At 39.9% G+C, this 12,658-nt stretch overlaps 1 protein-coding gene across 3 annotated transcripts in view; it reads right to left on the bottom strand.

The window, feature by feature from the left end:
* lpp (LIM domain containing preferred translocation partner in lipoma) overlaps window positions 1–12,658 on the bottom strand; it is a 411,859-nt gene that overhangs the window by 393,164 nt on the left and 6,037 nt on the right. Inside the window, exon 3 of one of the 3 annotated variants that reach the window (XM_084307814.1) lies at window positions 10,920–10,996. The exons of 1 other annotated variant lie outside the window; for it this stretch is intronic. The gene's annotated coding sequence lies outside the window, so the exon portion shown is untranslated. Of the gene's footprint in view, window positions 1–9,974; window positions 10,076–10,919; window positions 10,997–12,658 lie in introns of those variants that run through there. One more of the 3 variants, XM_084307815.1, reaches the window with a different exon arrangement.

Raw genomic sequence — 12,658 nt, 5'->3', positions numbered from 1 at the left:
CCAATGCTGTGCCTCGTCTAGGTCATGTGACAAATTAGAGGAAATGCCTCGGCGTTGAGCAGTCTCCTTTCTGGACGGTCTCTGGTTAGAACTACCGTTTACTTAAACTACTGCTTACTAACGCAGCGACGGAATCCAATACCATACCAAAAATAAAACACCTGTGTGCTATACCCGAATGGATAGTGCATTTTAGAGATAAAAGAGCATGACCTCAACAAAGAAGGTGACCTTGACAATAAAAGCAAAACGGAAAATAAATCATAGGGCTAAACCTCTAAAAATATTATATCCTCTCCTTTCTGTAGCCCAATATCCTCTGGCTGCTGTTTATAATCTCAAGTATAGCACCACCCACCCTCACCCCCACCTTGTTCAACACTAAATGACACACTTGACATTCAGACAACTTCTCCATTTTTTCTTTTCTTTTCTAAGTAGACCTATTTCCACCTTTCAGGTCCAAGAGGGAAACCCCCACCAAGTTAAAAGGCAAAATCACAATGGCTGCGGAATTACTCCAGAATGCAAATAACACCAGCTATAAAGGGTCATTACATTCTCTTTAACACTTTGCTCTTATACTTAATATCCCATTATAGCTCTCTCTACAGTCATTCGCTATCCCACTTCCCTCTCCATTGTGCTCTGTAAATACGAACACTTCCTGTGCACTTATAAGAGGCTTTTACATCAATTCATACATCTGAGGGACTTTAAAGACCACACGCTAACTTCTTAATCTCTTCGAATACCAGGAAAAAAACGGTTCTTTAAAATTCTAGATACAGCGAATTCCAGTTTAGTAGCGTTTTAGCTTTTTTCAATGTTCCATTGAAGCTCTCACGATAACTAAAGGACACAAGCATAACAGTATAAGCCTTAGAAAAGTTCTTGAATGAAAATGTCCTAATATTTCTCAAAGTTGGCCTTTCCTTGCAAGCTCCCCAAGGCCATATTCAAATAAGGGAACTCTTGATCATTTGATTGGGCAAGACATCCGTACACTGCTTTAGCATTCTTGACACAACAGCCAAGTTCAGTATTAACACGGATTTGGAGCAACAAATTATCATAATAAATACCCACAGCAGGCCTTAAACAGTCCTTAAAACCTTCCAGCCATGTCCGATTTCCATTCAATATCCCAAAGTCAGTTTAGCTGACTACTTGACTAATTGGCTAGTCTTGCAACCCAGGCTTTTACCAACCCTATGCTTTTACCAACCGGTTCGTGTTTCCGCATTCCCGTTTTGCGCTCCGATTGGCCACGCACGTTTCTGGTCATGTGACATGTGCGGCCAATCGCATGACGAGCAGTGTCTTAGCCCATTTCCGCGTCGAACAGCCTGCAAACAACTCTTTTGCAGTTGGTTAAGGTTAGAGTTTGGAATCAGGGCTGGCGTTCTATCGCCATGCTCTAAGACAAACTCTAACCTTAACCAACTTCGAAAGAGCGCCTAAGCTTAACCGTCCAAAGAACTTTCCGTCACACGATTGGGCGCACATGGCACATGACCAGAAACGGACCAGAAACGTCAGTGGCCAATCAGATTCGCAAAACGCACGAACCGTTTGGTAAAAGCAATGAGGCACCCAGGCCACACATTACAAATCTAGGATATAGTTCACCCACTTGTTGAATGATGTTTTAAACCATGTAGTGTTATCACTAGGGCTGTCTTAAATACTTCGAAGCTTCGTTCGATGGGCATGGGATTCGAATATGAAAATTAAATTTGAATGTATTAAAAAAAAAAGCTCTGCCTCTCTTTGTTAACTACAACAAGCAATGCCGTTTGTTATTTAAGATGAGGTCGGACTCGGCACTGACAGATTTGTGTTCATTGTGCTGCTTTTATAAAGCCTCAACTGACGGCTTACAATATTTCATGAAAGCAAAGTGTTTCGTTTGTCTAAGATTTAAAAAGGTTTAAACTTTACAGCACTGACAAAGTTGAACAAAGTGCTGTACAAATCCCACAACAAAAAAACAAAACAAAAAAAAAATTATTTAAATTATTTTTTTTACAGAATTTATAATTTTTATCTTTTTTTTTTTTTATCTCGAAGCTTCGAATTAAACCCGAATCTCGGCCATGAAACTTCGAATTCCAAAAAAAATAATCGAAGGTCAGCCCTAGTTATCACCAGACCTGCAATTGGGTTTACCTTCAATCCCGCTACAATACCACATCTTGGCCTAGCCTGATTGCACTAGTTCTCACTTTCAGAAAACCACAGTTACCACTATATGTTCTAAGAGTGATAATATCCATAGCAGTCATTTTACTCTGATCCTCCAGCTTATGCTGATTGTTGTGGGGATTGTTTGGGTGGCTCAATAATTGCAGTGTTAAATAATAACAACAACTCATCTATACATGAAGTGGCCTGAAAGGCAGGCATCTGTCATTGTATATGTACCAGTCACATTTATTATGGTGTTCCATTAACAGCCGGCTTCGGCCTAATCTGAGATTAATCAGTTAGTGAAGTTTGATCCCTAACCATAGGGGAGGGGCGGGGGTCATAGTAGATGCTACAGTACCTCTGGCACGCCATCATTCCACTGTCTTTTCTAAGAGAAAAATAGGTCCACAATACATATGCATTTTATAAAAGAGCTGCTTTTTAAATGTCACTATAATGGTTTGTCGCCATGGTTTCTTATACGTTTCAAGTCAGGGACCCAGATTTTATTTTATTTTCTCATTGTGGGTCATACTGGGCAGCTCTCATGTGTGACTGACTACAGTATGTGCAGCAGTGTGAGTGTTGCTAATAGTAATCCTAACTATCCTAGTCAAATTAAATAATTATAAATAAATAATAAATAAAAAGTAATCCCTTTTTTACTAGGATAGTTAGGATTACTATTTATTTATTTATTTTTAAGATGTTGAAATAGTGAAATGGTGTTGTGGCTACAGAAATTAAGCCTAATATTAATGTCTAATAAAGACATGTCAAAAGGATAATATTTAACTTAATAAACGAATCAACAGAGAAGTAGGTCTAATTGAAATCATTCATTAGGTTTTAAAACACACTGGTGCTTCTAAGCACCCTTGAACGTGGATTTCTATGTAGGACGGCTCTGTATCAAAACAATTTTCTCAGAGAGACAAATGGAGAGAATCTCCACACTGTTTATGTTTACGTACCGCAGTCTCTCAAAGTAATCTCGGTGTCCAATCTCCACTCTGAAACTCTCAGCGGTGGAAAGCCGTTTAGACGGCATCATTAGCTATACGGCAATCAAGGGTTACACACAAAAATAGAAAGCAATCAAACCCTTAAAGTGATTCTCCTTAATAACACAGATAATCACCTCCTCTTTAGCTGGAGTCTCCCTTAGCTCAGTCGGATCCTCAGTGTAATTGTTCTTCCTAAATCATGCCGTAATTTGTTGACGAGATTAATTTGGCTTATATTTGACATGATGTCCAATCTCCCCCCAATCTGGGGACGTCAACATCTTGAATTTAAGGACAACGTGAAGTGGTGAAGTGAGACTAGATTAAGTCATGTTAAGAGTTTCCCAGAAGCTTTAATGCTGTAGCAGCATGACCTGTGTCTGAGGATGGTTCATTCATTGCTTACCAAACTAGTAGTGTTACTAACTAAAAAAAAACATGCTTATGTTATTCCTCTGCCATAAATGATGACTCAACAAATAAACAAAGTCATGGCATATCATTCTGTATCACTGAGAAGCTATGTTGCGGTTATGGATGATATTAACTAGAGATGGGATTCGATTTAAAAAATTGCGAAGTCATTCAATTGTAATAAATAATAATAGTTTATGCAACTTTCGTTTTGTCTTAAAAAATATAATCTAGTCCTTGATTTTACCAGCACCTACACTGTGTAGTGTATTGAGAGGAGACTCCCATTAACTGTTGAACGGTACAGCTCACTAGCCAGGTAGCATACCAGTCTGTTAACAGCTAGAAGAACAGAAAAAAGAAAAGATGAAAAAAAGAGACTGGAGATGTTACATTGTAGCAAAGTTTTGTACGTTTGCCATTTTGTTTCATTAAGCTCACACATGTCAAGAATCAGAAATGTAACTTTCGGAATGAATGCTTCTGTTCCTGGAAATAACGTTAGCCTGGTCCGACTCCCAAATATCTAGCTGTTGGCAATGACAGCAGTTTGGGGGGGGGGGGGGGGGGGGGGCAATCTTCGAATAGTAGTCAAACAGTTCCCAGTGACTATTGAATATACATTTTGTGAGTTTTGCTCATCCCTATTAACATTGTATATTATGAAACGGGTAGCTCAAATCAAGCAATCTGATTGGTTCATAGCTGTGGTATATCAGACTATATACAATACCATGGATATGACATCTAATTCCTTTACACCACTCAGTATCACTCCACGTCTGAAAACAAGCCAGCCAGTCAGTTACAATAAGAGAAGATCCTATTTAAAAACACACCTGTCCAGAGTCAAACACCCCTGTAGCAGCAAAGAGGAGTGCTAACATAACTGAACACTACTTCAACAATTGCACAATTAATGGCGATATCCAGATAAATCTTTTTGGGGGGGTATGCAAAGCTAGCGACCATAATGCCTGCTAGCATAACATTAGCTTTCTAAAAAAGATTGAGTGTGTGTTGCTTTTGCAACCATTCTGTCTGAAGCACTACATTGCTTGGTGGAATAATTGTTGCTGTGTGTTTATTTTATGAAACCTTGCCAGGAAGTCATATTGCTACTTGACCGTTTTATAAAAGCAATGCACTCTGGAGAAGACGGTAAGCGAATTTTACATAATGTTGTCGTGTTCCGAGTCTAGCAACTGGAACCAGTGAGTTTTTTTTTTCTAAATAAACATGCAGCAGAGAACATTTCAGTGTCTGATGAAATTGGGGTTAAAAGGAATGTAAGAGAGAGAGAGACTCGGAAGCAAAGGGAATGGGCCTGGCCCTGAGGTATAAAACTCATTGAGCGTCACGCTCTTTCCCCATCCTTACTCAATGGCGCCAGCGTTATTGACCATTTTAGCGATGTTTGCGGACCCATTGTGTGTTCTGTATTATAGCTATGGAGACAATAGTATGGCTCATTTGACAGGCATTGTTCATAGTCCATTACTGAGTAATGAGTTAATTTCTACACACTGTAGTTTGTTACACGCTACACATCACCCCTTTCCAAAATAATCCAGTCTTTTTCCATAGATCGCGAGATATGACACGTTATATGCAATAAGCCCAAATCATTCTGGTTGATCGCCTGAAACCCAAAATACTCCCAAATCAAATGTAAATATACCATGTACATAATGTGCCTTCACAAAATCAAGGGGTCGTTTCAACTAGAAACTGTGATTGTGTTTGTCGAGCATGTTTTACATCTGGTAAAACACGAAACTGTGATCGTTACAAAAACATGTTTCAGGTTCAGTAAAATAGACATAGAATATACCTTACCTTAGCCAGAAGGTATTCCAAAAAGAATAATCGCATTGCCATCGCGATTACCTGTGTATATTTCTATACTCGTGTGTATGGGAAATAGGCTTCAGGCAACAAAATCTTGAGGCGATCACTGTGTCTCTCTGTCTCTGAGGAGGAGGAGCCCTTACAAAGCAAAAAAATAAAAGGAAAAGGTGTATGCACAACAAGCCATTTCAGTTAAAAAAGTAGGCGATACTGCCACCTGGTGAGATTCGATCATCATTGCAATTCCAACATATATAATAGGGAGATGAATCAGATACACTTAGAGGGCTCCGGCTGAATGGGGATCAAAGGAAAAGATCAAAGGATCAAAACCTGAGTATACTCGGGTTTCTGGCGCTCAGCGGTTGGCGAGATAACCCGACTTTTCTCGGGTTTGGTGCTGAATGAGTTAAAGTCAACTACGACATCCCTTAAAAAAAACAATGCTGATTAACTTTTCACATATTATCCAAAACTGTCATTTAGTTTAAAAAGTTTGAATATAGCCATCATTGGATCCTTAACTCAATCTGCGCCATCCACATATATATACGCGTTTGCTCGCCATGCGTTGAACGGCAATCACGTATATACGTTATTAGATCGTTTGATCTTTTTCCTTTTATCCCCGCGCTACAGACTCGCCCGGAGCGATCTGAATCATTTTGGCACAGCCACATGCGCATACACATACGATCAAATATCACCAGATGGCAGTATCATTTACCATTTGAACTCAGATAGGAAGGCAGCATTATTGTCATTGAATGCATCGAGGCATCGAGACTGACTCTGTGGGGGAGGAGCTCTTTCAAAGCAATCGCAAGCAAGTATCTCACCTCAAAACCTAGTGTCCAGTAAACACGTGTAATTACATATAAACTTGTAATCGCGATCGCCGATGGGATCATTGGAATTATTCTTTTTGGATTACCTTCCGACTATGGTAAGGACCCCTGTTCTGCCTCCCCAGGCAGCGTATAATGGTTTGATTTACTTTAACACCACCTGTTGGTCGAACGTGGTATATACAGGAAATAGGACCTCATGGACAAACAGGAAGTGGTACCTCACAGATAAACAGGAAGTGGGACCTGCAAGCTCCTTAGAAGAGAGATCTCATTATGAACAACACACTGTCCTTATCTGTTGTAATCCTTTGATTTGCCCCATCGTAAGCATTGTCTGTAAGTAATCCTTTATTGTTTGCAAGGTTATCTTTCAGTTTTGAAGCATATTGTTGTCGATGGGATGTTTTTATGTTTGTATTTAATTACTGGTAATACATGCCAATGGCTGATAGTTATGTGGCATGTTAGTACAGCATGCCTCAGCAGTATATAGCTTACATTTGTTACAGTATGAACAGGTTTTGTAATTCTGGATTTACATATAATTATTTAGTAAACATACTGTATGTCTATACATTTCTACGTGCACCAGTAACACAATGCATGTTATTCTTGTTTCAGTTTTACTCCTATCCTAGCAACATGTCAACAAGAACTACATTAAACAAGAAGCAAGGAAGCTACGTTTGACTCTTGTGTTGCTTATTGAAGAGTTTGGCTGGCCGTCTACCTTTGATTAAAAACATCATTGGGAGGACAGCACAACCACCTATGTCTATTTTACCAAACGTGGAACATGTTTATGTAACCATCACAGTGGCTAACTATACCGGTCATAAACGAGGCTTTTTCTAACGATCGGATTTCTAACGACCCCCCCCCTTGATGATTTTGTGAAGGTACATATGTATATGTTATATACCTTTGATTTGGGAGTATTTGGGGGTTCAGGGTAGGGCTGGGCGATATGACGATATTATATAAATATCGGGTACAGTTCATTAACGATACACTTTTTAAACGTATCGTGGATATCGTGATGTTTTGCCCAAGAGGATTGTGTGGCGTCAATCTGGTCTACACGTTGAAACTTTTGAACAGCGCCGCCCCACACACACACTACTGCATCAAAGTTACTACTTATGATAACAAAGGCATTCGTTTTGTGGCATTAACGTTATATAGTTACACGTTCAATAACATCAGCGTATTTACATAGCAACGTCCGAGGTCGACCTAGATAGATAGCAAGCATTAGTCGTTCATATCTCAGCCCGTGCTGACTCAGTTGTGCCCATTCTGCGGTCTGTTAATAAAGTTTTCAATCAGACAGATGTATGGAAAGGCTTTTATTATAACATTCGTTGCAGTAACATTATGCCTCGTTTAGTCATCCTGCGGAGCTAAAAGCTAAATGTCGGCCACGGGGAGCTACCGCTACCGTTGTTGTTGTCGTTGAGCTGAGCTCTCGTCAAAATCAATGGCAGATATAGCGGAAGTAAAAAATTAATATGCGCTTGCCGATTGGTGCTAAGAACAGCAGGGCGGGTGCAAGCGGTGTGACGTAATTGGCAGACTCGACTGTCAATCAAAATGATTCTGTTTGCCGTCTGAATGAATGAAAACGTTATTAACAGATTGAAGAATGGGTACAATACAGTACAGCTCAATACAACAACAGTGGACTGGAGGATGCAGACCAGATAAAGACTTTCGTCTTGTTTACATCAGGGTCCCCCATTTTCAATTCATCATATTTCATATCTAAATCATATAATATCTCATTGCTAAATATATGCAATATATAATCTAATAATCCAATAATCTAAATCTAATATAAAAATGCTAAATGCATGGGTATTTTATTTTGTCTTTAATGTTAGCTTGCAAACTCAAATACCGTCTTGGTAAGCCTCATAATGAATTGTTTGGGGAAAAATAGAAAAACATCGTGATGCGTATCGCCGAAAGGTCAGAAAATATCGTGATATCATATTTAGGCCATATCGCCCAGCCCTAGTTCAGGGAATAAACCAGAACGATTCGGGCTTATTGCACATAAAGCGTCCAATCTCGCGATCTATGGAAAAGAAAAAGATTCTTTCGGAAATGGGCGATGTTCAGTGTGTAATAAACTACAAACTACAGTGTGTAGAAACAAATGCCTTTTTACATGCTGTACTGGAAATAGTTTGTCAAATGAGCCATACCATTTTCCCCATAGCTATAATATAGAATATACAAATAGCTCCGCAAAGATCATGAATTATCACGAAAACAGTCACGAAAAGCCGGCCTACTAACCGCAGGATGCGCGGCCAGCGTGGCAGAGAAAGAGTTAAATTACAGCTCAATGAAATTCTAAAGGGAACAGTCCTTATAAAACAAGGTATCGCTATATTTTCCATCTACATAATTTCATGGTGCTGTAATTAACACAACACAAGCATTAAACATCCCCGATGACATCACTGGTGGCCATATTCAAACTAATTTCCTCTCAATAACTGTCAAACTAAATGAATGTGTGCAAAAGAAATCGATAAGAGTTATTGGATGCATGCAAGATTATGCGCAAAATAAATCAGCATTGTTTTTTTGGTGAAGTGCCCCTTTAAAGCTTTAAATCCTGTTAGATTTAGGACTCAACTTCCTTTTGGGAGGTGTGCTTGTGGAAAAAGAGAAAGTGTAAGTGTCAGGAAACTGGCAGGAAATGTTTGAAGTGTCAGAGTAAAAGCCAAGGGCTCAAAGCTGTTGAGTTGTAGCCAACAAGTTCCCAGACTAAGTGATGAAGAAAAGGATTCTATGCTGATGACACACCACTGGGCTGGGAGACAGACTACCGTCATGGATCCATGCAAATACATCAATGTGTCAAAAATTCATAGATAAAGTAAACCAGTCAATTATCGATAATAATATTTTATGACATACCTAATAGAGATTCTGTTCTACCGGGCCAATGTGATGAGTTTTATAAGCATGACATTGCGCACTCATCCATATAGCCGTCACATCTATTTATAACAAGCCATGCCCCCTTTTAGCCAATTGGCATGAACAGTAACACACACACCTTTACACACACGCACACACTTGATCTCTGTGCCCAATCTCAGCCTCCTAGGGCAAGACCTGCAGGCCAGCTGCTAGAGGGTGGGGAAATTGTTGTGGACCAACCAAACAACAGAGTGACCTATAGAGCTGCTGGTCGGAGCTAAAAAGCCAAAGCATATTGAATAATGTTTCCATTCCATCAGAAACCCCCACGGTTGTCAAATAAGAGCTCGGAGCAAATCAAAGCCGTTGATGTCCACCAAGAACAAAGCAAACAACAAACAATCAAATAAAGCATTAATTAACCACACCATAAATCAATCAATCAAATATATAACGTATATAAATATAAACGAATATATAATCAATAATAATATAACATGATAATATGTTAATAGTTAATAAACTTTATAAGAGCCTAAAACAAAGACAACCAACACATAGGCTACTGTAGGTCTAAGCTATGTCACAGTTATACCACCAACGTCTCTTTAGCAATCATTTTCAAATGCTACATTCCAGACCCTGTCAACACAAACTACAGCAAATATGCCAATAAACTAAAAATGATCAAAAGATATGAGCGCAGCATGATACTCACAGATTCTCTGTAGATTACAGAAGCACAGACAAACTGCAGTGAACTTGTACAGTCGGTCTAGTTGGTTGGAGGGAGATCCTCTCTCACACCCTCAGAAAGCCTTGTGTGCTGCTGCTGAAATGACTCACATCCCCGGCTCCCAGCCTCCGTCGGCCATCGTAGGGAGGTAAACATTTCCAAATATGGAGAAAATACCAAGAAAGAACCGAGGGCAATATCTATTCGGTTTGCTTTTAGTTTGGAATGCCATTATTTTTGTGAGCCAAAGTCACTCAACGGAGCCAATTCTGTGGTGCATACCTTTCACAAGGAATAATAATGGTGCTTGCAGCTTTTTTCTGTGATTTTGATTCGGGGTACAGTGGCTCTGACCTAACATGGGTAACAGTGTGAGCCTGGTGCTCTTACCTTCCAAGGGTCACTGTATGATGAGACAATCAAAAGGACTAAAACAACAGGGGAGCAATTTGTAGCTGTCTTTTCAAATGAATCTTAAAAAGGCGGAAGTGACAGTAGGGTCGTTTTTGTCTCTGTGACTCAGCGGTAGAAGCTTGTTGTTTATATAAACATGTCTTGTACTACCGATTGTGGATAGCCTGACTGTTGGAATTTCCTCCCCGTTGACAAAAGTAAACTAAAGGCATTTCAAACTGCAAATTAAGCCTGCAGAGAGAGAGCCTTTCAGGATGTGTGTGCATGTGGTTCTCCTTTTCCAACACATTAAAGTATTCTGAACATTCTGTTGTCCCAAATGACCCCTTCTTTCCCATGGGGTTTACATAATGGGGTTTGTACATTATTGACAATAGTGAAGCAATTCCTCAGTAGCCAGTAGCCTATATAGAGGCCAAATAAGGAAGCTTCAATAATAAACGCATAAATCATACCAATAGGAGACTATTAATGGACTGCATTTATAAAAGCACTTTACAATTTATGCCTCACCTTCACCCACTCACACGCAGACGGCAGAGGCTGCCATGCAAGGTGCCAAGTGTCTTGCTCAAGGACATGTCGTCACGCTGCCGGGAGGAGACAGAATCGAACCGGGAACCGAGTTATGTCTCTCATCGGGTTTGCCAAAAGATTTTGTCCACACATACCTGTAGAGACTAGAATTATAATGAGAAATATTTGCGCTATCAAATGGGGAACTGTATCAAGTATGACTGCCCCCATTAATGATGTCACTCAGTCCTCCTTATCTATCTCTCAATGCAAAGCATTTAACACATCCTCTTTTGCTGTTAGCTGGCATTAGCGCCAATATTAGCTAGCAAACATTTAACACTAAGTTGCGTCAGCTGTAACATTGTGTAGATGACATAGCAGCTCTAATGTTTGTTTGATAGCTAATGCTAGCGCTAATGCTTGCCAACAACCAAAACAATGCTAGACGTTTTTAATGGCTTCAAACATGGGGGGCAGCCATACTTAACACATTTCACTATTATGTTATTTCATTAGACTACAGCATTTAAACTAGTTGTTCCATAAAATCAAGAACTAGCAACATTTCATAAGAGAATATACTACGTACAAAATTTGCCTAGAGAGTATCATTATCCATAGCAAAAGAGCAGTGCAAATATTACTGCACAAGGAATATTTTTTCACCTCAGAATTTGGGTGGCTGGCAAAACCTTGCACACTGTGCACGGTTAAAGGCAACAGTATTACTGTAAGTTTGTGCATATTGAAATACAGTATGGATTGGAATATAAAAAATAGGAAGGAGTTCATCAGCACATTAAAATAGATATGTCCCTGTTGATGTCCTGTCACTCAGAATGTCTTGAAGTGAGCAAGAAGGTGTAGGCGAATTAAACCAGTCTTGATTATGCCCCACGTGCAGTAGGTCAGTGGAGGTTAACCCTTTCACTGCCACACTGCAGAAGGTTAACCCTTTACTATCACACTACCAACAGGTAACCGTCGGTAGTGTGATAGTAAAGGGTTAACCTTCTGTAGTGTGGCAGTGTAAGGGTTAACCCGCTGTCGTGTGGCAGTGAAAAGGGTTAACCTTCTGTGTGTTGTCGCAGTGAAAGGGTTAACTGTTTGGTAATGTGGCAGCGAAAGGGTTAAGAGAGAGAGAGACCTACTGTATGACTGGCAGTGCCTGAACTGGGTGAAGCTGACGTAACCCAGCTAGTGAGTGGTTCTGACGTAAGTAACCCAGCTAGTGAGTGGTTCTGACGTAACCCAGCTAGTGAGTGGTTCTAAAAGAATCTCCTTGATCCAGAGGACCAGCCAGGGAACGCTGAAACACTGAAGACAACCTCGGCCAGTGGTTCTCACCGTGGGGGTTGCAGAATTATTTTTGGTGGGTCGTGAAATTACATACAAGTACAATAATTTTTGGTATAGATGCTTTTTTTCTTTGCGAAATAAAGAACATTTTAATTTTTAAGTCTAAAGTTGAAGTCAAAGTTAAATATCCTGAAAAGGGGAAATAAACATCATTATCTCATGTCAAGGTTCATCATTCTGTCTATGCTGAACTATGTAGGGGGGGGGGGGGGGCGCATACAAGCATCCCTCTGTTTTTATGAGTCGTGAAGCAGAAAGGTTGAGGACCAGTGGCAGGCTACTGTGCATTCTGACTCTCAGAATCACTAACCAGGAGTTAACTGTAGGAGACATTCTGACTCTCAGTCACTAACCAGGAGTTAACTGTAGGAGAC

Source organism: Notolepis coatsorum (genome assembly GCF_963971535.1).
Source record: "Notolepis coatsorum genome assembly, chromosome: 2".
NCBI classification, from domain to species: domain Eukaryota; kingdom Metazoa; phylum Chordata; class Actinopteri; order Aulopiformes; family Paralepididae; genus Notolepis; species Notolepis coatsorum.
The sequence above is the reverse complement of the archived record's forward strand: the minus strand, read 5'-3'. Positions and strand labels throughout refer to the sequence as shown.